Raw genomic sequence first — 10,867 nt, forward strand, 5'->3', positions numbered from 1 at the left:
AAACAATGATTAATCTTTCCCCTTTCACCCAATCAACATGCCATAAAACTTTGCATAGTTTTATTTTCCATTATGTGCTATCAAGAAGTTGCTCATTTTTTAACAGAAATTTTTGTGAAATGTATTTTGGCAATCTCTGATTCGTATTGCACACGGTTGGCAGATGCATTTAGAGTTATTCATAGGTTCCGATAAGAGAGAACACACGATTAACAAAGGCAATAGATCTTGGGGTATTCACTTCTAAAAATTGCAAGGCAGGGAAGATGCGTGACCTGCATGCAAAATAGAACACGTGTCTTATCTATGTTTTCACATTTTCTATTATAGTTATTAGATCTATTAAAATTCCTTTGAGACTCACCATTTTCAGTGGGTAGTGGTGCCTCTAAGACAAAGTAAGAAACTGAGAATGTATATTATCAGTGTGGTTAATTGATTTGGTCTCGACGTCTTCTTATTATGGCGGAGGAGGAAACAGATGGAAGGTAACCTCTGCAACCTTGTACGGAGACTCTGATGCTCTCGGCATCATGGGTAAAAAAACATAAATTCCTTTGGTTTTTTTATTCATATTTAGTGACGGTCTTTCCTGGAGACAACAATTTCATTGAGGCATTCTGTCAAACAGTTTACATGCCCTATCAATGCTTCCACATTCTGCAGAGGTGTTAAAATGTTTTTTGTTATGTTGTATGCTATTCAGTGCTTCTCTTGCATCCCTGACGAGGGAAAAGGGGCCCCAAATGATTCATGGAGATCCAGAAATGGCAAAGGCAAGAGGGCAGCCTCTCAAGTCCTTAATTTCTCCTAAACCCACCATTAATGACAGTTCTTTGAAGCTCACCCATGTTCTCTATAATCTTTCTCCTCCAGGTGCAATGCCATTTATTTGTATTAATTGTTTATTTAGATATAAGATCGTGGATTAAATAAGTTATTGTTGACAATTCGTGTGTGTGGGATTTGTGTTGTTTAAACAGAACTTTATGAGGAGGCTATAAAGTATGAGAAAGGGTCCTTCATCACTTGTATTGGTGCTCTAGCTACCATGTCTGGTGCAAAAACAAGTAGCTCACCAAAATACAAAAGGGTTGTGAGGGAAGAGACATCTGAATAGGATCTATGGTGGGGAAGGTATAAACATGAAATGATGTTTTTTATATTTGTGTAGAAATGTTCTTTTAAGAACTGTATTTTTATCAAAGTTTTGGATGACACACTTTGATCTATTATTATTGATAGAAAAAAAATGTTAAACAACTTTTTTACACAAATGCAATGGCTATTGTTATTATTCTATGATGAATGCCATTCCAAAGGTTGATATAAAAATTTATTCTATGATGACTATCATTCCAAAGGTTGATATAAAAATTTCTGCAATTTTTAAAAAATTTCTATATGGAGATTAAATTTTGTGGAAAAAAATTACCTTATGATGGATCAGAAGTGTAATTCTCATGTTACACAGAACGTTTTGTAAAACCCTATCAGATTTGTTTATCAATATTTTAGGTGACATTTTATGGTAAATTATTAAGACAATAATCACAAATTTTATAGCCATTATTTTGATGATATATTTTGATATGTAATTCAAAATATACTTTTATTAATCAAAAATGTCAATTACAATCATCTAACAAATAATGAACAAATCTCATCATTCTCAATGTTGATGGTCAACCATGATATACAATGCAAAACATTTTGTTATCTATATGATGATAAAAAAACGAAGCATGATCTATTAGTTCATATTACTGAAAATCATATTTTGATGAAAATATTATGTTTCTTTTCATCAGTCTATTCAATTATCTGTTCTAATGATTATACTGAATATATTGATCATTATAACATGTGTATTCTTAGAAATTTTCGTATTACAATTCTATTTTATTATCTAATATCTTATTCTTTCAACGGTTCTCCAAACATTGAGATGGATGAACAAACATTTTTGGTCAATAGAGAGAGAGCTGTTGATTATCTGAATTCATTGGACAAGGTTGGGATTGTTAACTAATTAATGCATTGAGTTCAATCTAGGAATCTAATTCCTCATGGAAGATTTCCCAGGCAGTGAACACTAAGGATAACTGTGATTATTTTCTTTTTGAATCAGGTGTTTGTGAATGATAAATTCCTCAACTGGGATCCAGAGCATAGGTTAAAAGTGAGGATTATCTTTGCAAGAGCCTATCATTCCCTCTTCATGCATAACATGTAAGAGTCCAATGTAGTGAGATGATTTTAAAATTGCCCAAAACAACTCCTTTCAAAGATTCATTTAAAAACTATTTAGACTTTACCTCCATACAATTGTGAATATATAAAATATTCTTTGATTTCATGCAATTCATTCTAGAATAGTTAAATTTTACCACCATATAATCATAAATATATAAAACAATTCTACATGGCCATCTCTATTGTGGCTTAAATATAATCTCCTAAAATTGAACTATCTTGGAGCTTTTGTTCTAATCTAATCATCCATTTACATGTTGATCTAATCGAATGCATGTCTAGGTCAACTGACTGCAAATCAAGCCTTTAGTTTGCATTTTCTAAGAATTAGAATTTTGATGTTGTACTTGTGCTGAGATGATATATTCAGGTGTATTCAAACAACACCAGAAGAACTGGAGAACTTTGGTGTACCAGATTTCACCATATACAATGGAGGCCAATTTTTATGCAACCGATACACACACTACATGACCTCATCCACAAGCATAGATCTCAACTTGAAATGCAAAGAAATGGTGATCCTTGGCACTCAATATGCTGGGGAGATGAAGAAGGGCCTTTTCTCAGTCATGCACTACCTCATGCCAAAGAGAGGGATACTCTCATTGCACTCTGGATGTAACATGTGCAAGGAAGGAGATGTTACACTTTTCTTTGGATTGTCAGGTATGTACATATATTGTTTAAAAACCTCATTCCCTATGCACTCTATGTTTGGAACATGTAGCATACTAATCCTACCAAAGATTTAATGAAGGCTTGATGTTGCTTATTCTAGCAGGTTGATTAATAGGACTAAAGTTGCTCGGTAAGTCCTCTGGGCCGTATGTAATATGATGAGATCGAATAGAAGGGTATTCGTAATACCAACTCACTATGATGACTCTTATGTGCCCCAGACTCTTGAACCAACCTACTAAAGGTTAGCCCCCCGCCTAACCCCAACCGTATGTTGGCAATATAACAAGGATATTGAGAAGGTTGTTGATGATTATGGACATAACTGATTAAAGATGTTTTACTATCTTGATATTATTATTTTGTCATTGATGTCAAGAAATTGATTTTCTAATTCAGTATGATGTTGCCATATCTTAATAAATATGATATGAATATTATAAAGAAGTCGGTAAAGACACAGAAAAGAATATGATGAATAAAGGGATAAGTTATTCAATGGGCAACTCTACCGAGTCAGACAATGATGAGATCTTGATGTTTTAGATTGTTTTAACATCATACATATGTTGTAAAATGGAAAGGTTAATACTACACTATGTTATCAGGCAAAGAACCTAGTCGGTAAACCCTAAGGTTATCGCAGTCGGTTAATGAAGACAGAATGTCTACCGAGTAAAGTTTAGTATTCACCGAGTTGTAACCGAGCTATAACAGAATGCATTAAATGGTTACATGTGATATTTAATGAAAGAAGCTGATGAGCTGGAGCAGATCAATGATTGGCAAGCCGTGGAAGAAGTTTGTTAACAAATCTAAGGCAATGGAAAGTCGGCAAGAAGATCTACAACTCAGATTGAACCGCATTACCCTAACACAAGTTCCAAGATGATTGTGCAAGTTCTGAGGTAGGGTAAAACATTTTTCAGATCGTAAGATACAATGAACCTGGACAAGATTAAAGATCTGATGGCTATGATTGATCATGGGAAATGTGATCAAGGAGATTAAGCGGTTAGATGATTGTCTATAAATAGGAAACTGTTGATAAACAATGGATGCGGGCAAGTGTATGCACAGGGATGCTACATAGTGATCACTGAGCACAGAAGCTTGAAAACCTATTGGAATAACAGAGTATTGATGCCCAGCAGATAGACCAGAATAGTTCTATGTCTAGATTGTGTTGAACAAATAAGAATCTGCTTTAGCATTTTAGATGTAAAGTTGCAGACAGATTGTATTACTGTTAGCTTGTGAAAGTAACAGGAAATGTCTTAACCGAGTGGACTTAATAGTCTTATAAGTAAATCCTCTAACAAGGTGACATTCTAAATGAGTGTTTGAAATCCTTTGACAAGGTCACTTCTAACAAAGTGAAGATCCTAACAAATCTGAGGGAAATCCCTTAACCGGGTCACATCTAGCAATGTGTTTTGTAATCTTTAACAGGATTGGCTTTTAACCGAGCATAACCTAGAAGAGTATATTTCTTAGTGGGTCCGAAATCCCACAGTGGTTTTCCCTATTTGGGTTTCCACGTTAAATATGGTGTTATGAGGTTTATATTGTTCATATGCTTTTGAGTTTGCATGTTTGACAGTTTTTATTCTATGACTGATATATGTTACCGAGGTTGAATCTGATGTTTTCATTAATGATTAAGTTTGTATGATTCACCCCCCCCTCTCATCTTGTTGGCTATCAGATCTGTACTTATATTAAGTATCTGAACTATCAATTGGTATCAGAGCTTTGGACTCCGAAAGGAAAGTTTAAAGGAACTTGAGTTAAAGATCCAAAGATGTATAAGAGGGATGCACCTAAGCTGAATAAGTCAAGTTTCTCTACATGGCAGAAAAGGATGAAGCTACATCTATCAGGAGTTGGAGAATATGCTATATACTATCTGGAGAATGATTTTGTTGCACCGAGCACCTATCCATTGACTATGGAAGAGATAAAGGCAAAGCAAAAACACATTCAAGCAATGATTGAAATAACATCTGCATTGATCGATTCTGAGTTTAATGATCTAGAAGGCTGCAATGATGCAAAGGCTATGTGGACTAAGCTCATATCTGTATATGGAGGAGATGAACATGTTCAAAGAGAAAAAGTTGATAGTCTAAGAGGACAACTTGAATCTATGAGGATGAATGAAGGTGAGAACATAACCCAGTACAGTACAAGACTAAAGGAGATCGTAAATCAAATCAAAGGAGCAGGAGGAACTATTGAAGAAAAGGATGTGACAAGTAAGTTGTTAAGAACCCTTCTACCTGCCTATGCAATCTGAGTCTCTGCAATCAATGAAGTGGGGTTTGTACCTAATATGCCAGTTTCCTTGGATGCTACTATTGGTAAGCTACATGCATTTGAGTTAAGTAATTTTGATAACAGTGGGTCATCAGTAAATAAAGTTGAATCTGCATTTAGTTCTTTTCATCTGAATGAATCTAATGATTACAATGAAAGAAAGTATAAGTACTCTGAAGAAGATCATAGTGGAGCAAGTGAAAGATTTTGGAAGAACATGGAGGAGGTACACAAACTGTATGAAGAAATCAGAAAGCAAGAAGAGTTTGAAGCACTATTGGCCAAAATGTTACCAAGAGGCAAAGGTAAGTATAAGGGAAAACTACCCTTGAATTGTTTCAATTGTGATAAGATTGGACATATGGCTTCTAACTATCCTAAAAAAGATTTCACTAAAAAGAGAGATTACCGAGATGACAGACAGAAAGATAATCATTACAGAGGTCACCGAGACTTTAGAAGAAGAGATAGAAAGACCTGCTTAATTGTTGATGAGGAATCTGAAGATGATAAATCAGATGAGACTGATACATAGGAAGTTGTTTATGTGGCTATCAAGGATGGATCAGATGAAGAAAGGTATGAAGAAAAAGCCCTTATATCTCACATAAACACTAATGATTCTTGGATTATAGATAGTGGATGCTCACATCATATGACAGGAGATAAACACAAGTTTGTTATGTTAGAAGATTATGATGGAGGCTATGTTAGACTTGGTAATGATGCACCATGTCCGGTAAGAGGTAAAGGATCCATAACACTTCTTGATAAAGCAAGATGCAATGATGTTTATTGGGTTGAAGGTTTGAAATATAATTTGTTGAGTGTAGCACAACTAAACAACACAGGTTACCGAATAGAATTTCAGAAAGGAATTGTCAAAGTTCATGACAAGAATGGAAAGTTAGCTGCTACCAGGACACAAACAAAAGGTAATACATTTCACCTTGACTCAACTCACAACAAGTGTTTGCATGCAAAGATTGATAACACCTGGTTATGGCATAAAAAGGTTTTGTCATGTTAATTTTGATAATCTGATCAAGATAAGTAAGAAGCATAGAGTAAGAGGTTTACTGAGTCTTGAAAAATCTGAGAATGCTATGTGGCCAGGATGCCAAATGGGCAAGATGACAAGATCCAACTTACAAGTAAGTCCTACACTTCTAAGGGAATTTTAGATCTTGTACACACTGATCTTTGTGGTCCTATGAAAGTTCAAAGTTATTATGGTGATAAGTATTTCATATTATTTGTGGATGATTATTCAAGGATGATGTCAGTAATGTTTTTAAAAGAAAAATCAGAAGCTTTTCAAATGTTTAAGTGGTACAAGGCTAGAGTTGAAAATGAAACAAGAAGACAACTGAAATGTCTTAGATTAGATAGAGGAGGAGAGTTCACATTTGATGAGTTCAACCTATTTTGCTATGATCATGGTATTAAAAGACAAGTCTCTGCACCGAGGACTCCACATCAGAATGGAATAACTGAAAGAAGAAACAGATCTATTGTGGATTGTGCTAGAACACTGATGATTGAAAGGAAGGTTCCACAAACATTTTGGAGAGAAGCAATAAGCACAGCTGTTTACACCTTGAACCGAGTTCAATTGAAGAAAGGTACTTTGAAGACACCTTATGAAATCTGGTATGGCAAGAAACCTAACGTAAGTTATTTTAAGATCTTTGGAAGCAAATGCTATGTTCATAAAGATGATAGAAATGGCAAGTTTGATAAGAAAAGTGAAGAAGGAACATTTCTAGGATATTCTTCTAGAAGCAAAGCATTTAAATGTCTGATCAAATCATCTAACAAAATAGTAGAAAGTGCAAATGTAAAAATTGATGAATTTGCAGAAAGAACTGATGACAGGAATTCCAAAGAACCAGAAGACTATGATGAATTTGTCTATGTGCAATCAAAAAGTCCTACCGAGATAACTGCTGAAGGAAATGAGGAAGATATCCAGTTACTGAGTGATGAAGAGGATCATACAGAGCCTACCGAGCCTGTATTAGCCAAATATGTCAGAAGACATCATGCACCAAGTCAGATTATAGGAGATAAGGATGATCCAGTGATGACAAGGAACAAACTGAGACAGAACACATGTTTGATATCTGAATTTGAACCAAGAATAGTAAAAGAGGCATTCAACAGTGAAGATTGGATAAATTCTATGACTGAAGAGATTGATCAAATCAAGAAGAATGACACATGGACACTAGTCCCAAGACCTAAGGACAAAAATGTAATCGGTACAAAGTGGATCTTTAGAAACAAGCTAAATGAGAAAGGAGAGGTCATTCAGAACAAAGCAAGATTGGTTTGCAAAGGTTATGCCCAAGAAGAAGGAATTGATTATGGTGAGACTTTTGCACCTGTTGCTAGACTTGAAGGAGTTAGAACATTGTTGGCATATGTTGCTTACAAAAACTTCAAGGTATATCAAATGGATGTCAAATCTGCATTTCTGAATGGAATATTAGAAGAAGTTTTCATTGAACAACCTAAAGGATTTGTTGAAGATAATAATAAAGATAAGGTATGTAAATTGAACAAAGCTTTATATGGTCTGAAACAAGCACCTAGAGCATGGTATGAAAGACTACACTCTTATTTGATTAAGATTGGTTTTATAAGGACAAGTGAGAACAACAACATGTACATGAAGAATGATGAAAATGGAATACTAATCTCAACCATATTTGTTGATGATATTATATTTTGTGGAAATGACTCTTTATGCAAGAACTTTGGTAATGAAATGAGCAAAGAATTTGAGATGTCATTAATCGGTGAGATAAAGTATTTTATAGGCTTACAGATACTGCAAATGAAAAATGAAATTTTCATTACTCAATCCAAATACATAAAGGAAATCTTGAAGAAATTTGGAATGGAGGATTCAAAGCCAGTAAGTACTCCCATGACTACAAACTGCAAACTATCAAAGAATGATGAATCTGCATCTGTTGATGAGACACTCTACCGATCCATGATTGGAAAACTACAATATGTTGTTCACAGCAGGCTTGATATAGCGCATGCAGTAGGTATTGTTGCAAGATTCTCTGTAAATCCTAAGGAAATACACATGACAACAATCAAAAAATTTTTCAGATACTTGAAAGGTACTGAAGATTATGGCTTAGCATATCAGAAAGGAAATGATTTTGATTTGAAAGTCTATACTGATGCTGATTGGGTAGGCAACATTGATGACATGAAAAACACAAGTGGAGGAGCTTTCTTCTTAGGAGAAAGACTAGTGAGTTGGCTTAGCAAGAAACAAGGATGTGTTTCTTAGTCAACAGCCGAAGCTGAATATGTTGCTGCAGCATTGAATTGTACCAACATTGCATGGATCAAACAATTGTTGGATGGTATAAATGAGAAAGTTACCGAGCCAGTAATTATATTATGTGACAATACTAGTGCCATTAATATTTCAAAGAACCCTGTTATGCACTCTAAGACAAAGCACATATCTATCAAATATCATTATCTTAGAGAAGAAGCTCATGAAAAGAAAGTGGTGTTGGAATATGTTAACACAATGGAACAAATAGCTGATATCTTCACCAAGCCACTACCAAAGGACACTTTTGAATATCTCAGAAGTAAGTTAGGGGTCCTACCCCTATCTCTTGCTCACTGACCAAGTTTGGTGAAAGCATCACTTCGGTGAATCTATTGCATATCTTTTAGGAGTTGATGCTGGAGTGATACACTTTAAGAATGCTTTTCTGAAAGTGTACTGGAACAATATTGGGATAATACAGAAAATGATACAGGGAACAGGAATTGTAATCAAATGCTCTGACTGAGACTCAGTTGATACACATCAGCAGGAAATAACTTCTTACAGAAACAACTTATGTTTTAGTTCTTTTCTTTTTGGCATTGTTGTCAAAGGAGGAGAAGACTACCAGGAGGAGAAGACCTGAGAAGATTGAGAGAAAACCAGAAGAGAAGTCTGATGTATGGGGGAGAGCATTTCAGCATTTCAGAATCACAACAATCCGAATTCTTAACGATCAAATCAATTGGTTTTTCCATCAATGCCAAAGGGGGAGATTGTTGGCAATATAACAAGGATATTGAGAAGGTTGTTGATGATTATGGACATAACTGATTAAAGATGTTTTACTGTCTTGATATTATTATTTTGTCATTGATGTCAAGAAATTGATTTTCTAATTCAGTATGATGTTGCCATATCTTAAGAAATATGATATGAAGATTATAAAAAAGTCGGTAAAGACACAGGAAAGAATATGATGAATAAAGGGATAAGTTATTCAATGGGCAACTCTACCGAGTCAGACAATGATGAGATCTTGATGTTTTAGATTGTTTTAACATCATACATATGTTGTAAAATGGAAAGGTTAATACTACACTATGTTATCAGGCAAAGAACCTAGTCGGTAAACCCTAAGGAACCTAGTCGGTAAACCCTAAGGTTATCGCAGTCGGTTAATGAAGACAGAATGTCTACCGAGTAAAGTTTAGTATTCACTGAGTTGTAACCAAGCTATAACATAATGCATTAAATGGTTACATGTGATATTTAATGAAAGAAGCTGATGAGATGGAGCGGATCAATGATTGGCAAGCCGTGGAAGAAGTTTGTTAACAAATCTAAGGCAATGGAAAGTCGGCAAGAAGATCTACAGCTCAGATTGAACCACATTACCCTAACACAAGTTCCAAGATGATTGTGCAAGTTCCGAGGCAGGGTAAAACGTTTTTCAGATCGTAAGATACAATGAACCTGGACAAGATTGAAGATCTGATGGCTATGATTGATCATGGGAAATGTGATCAAGGAGATTAAACGGTTAGATGATTGTCTATAAATAGGAAATTGTTGATAAACAATGGATGCGAGCAAGTGTATGCACAAGGATGCTACATAGTGATCACCGAGCACAGAAGCTTGAAAACCTGTTGGAATAACAGAGTATTGATGCCCAACAAATAGACCAGAATAGTTCTATGTCTAGATTGTGTTGAACAAATAAGAATCTGCTTTAGCATTTTAGATGTAAAGTTGCAGACAGATTGTATTACTGTTAGCTTGTGAAAGTAACAGGAAATCTCTTAACCGAGTGGACTTAACAGTCTTATAAGTAAATCCTCTAACAAGGTGACATTCTAAATGAGTGTTTGAAATCCTTTGATAAGGTCACTTCTAACAAAGTGAAGATCCTAACAGATCTGAGGGAAATCCCTTAACCGGGTCACATCTAGCAATGTGTTTTGTAATCTTTAACAGGATTGGCTTTTAACCGAGCATACTCTAGAAGAGTATATTTCTTAGTGGGTCCGAAATCCCACAGTGGTTCTCCCTATTTGGGTTTCCATGTTAAATATGGTGTTATGAGGTTTATATTGTTCATATGCTTTTGAGTTTGCATGTTTGACAGTTTTTATTCTATGACTGATATATGTTACCGAGGTTGAATCTGATGTTTTCATTAATGATTAAGTTTGTATGATTCACCCCCCCTCTCATCTTGTTGGCTATTAGATCTGCACTTATATTAAGTATCAGAACTATCACCGTAAACCCCCGGCCCTATAAAAACTATGAGGG

At 35.0% G+C, this 10,867-nt stretch overlaps 1 pseudogene; it reads left to right on the top strand.

Annotated features, from left to right (window-relative positions):
- Positions 1–462: 462 nt before the first annotated feature.
- Positions 463–3,045, top strand: LOC131860275 (phosphoenolpyruvate carboxykinase (ATP) 2-like; annotated as a pseudogene).
- The last annotated feature ends 7,822 nt before the right edge of the window (positions 3,046–10,867 follow it).

This window comes from Cryptomeria japonica, chromosome 11 (assembly GCF_030272615.1).
Source record: "Cryptomeria japonica chromosome 11, Sugi_1.0, whole genome shotgun sequence".
Classification (NCBI taxonomy): Eukaryota; Viridiplantae; Streptophyta; class Pinopsida; order Cupressales; family Cupressaceae; genus Cryptomeria; species Cryptomeria japonica.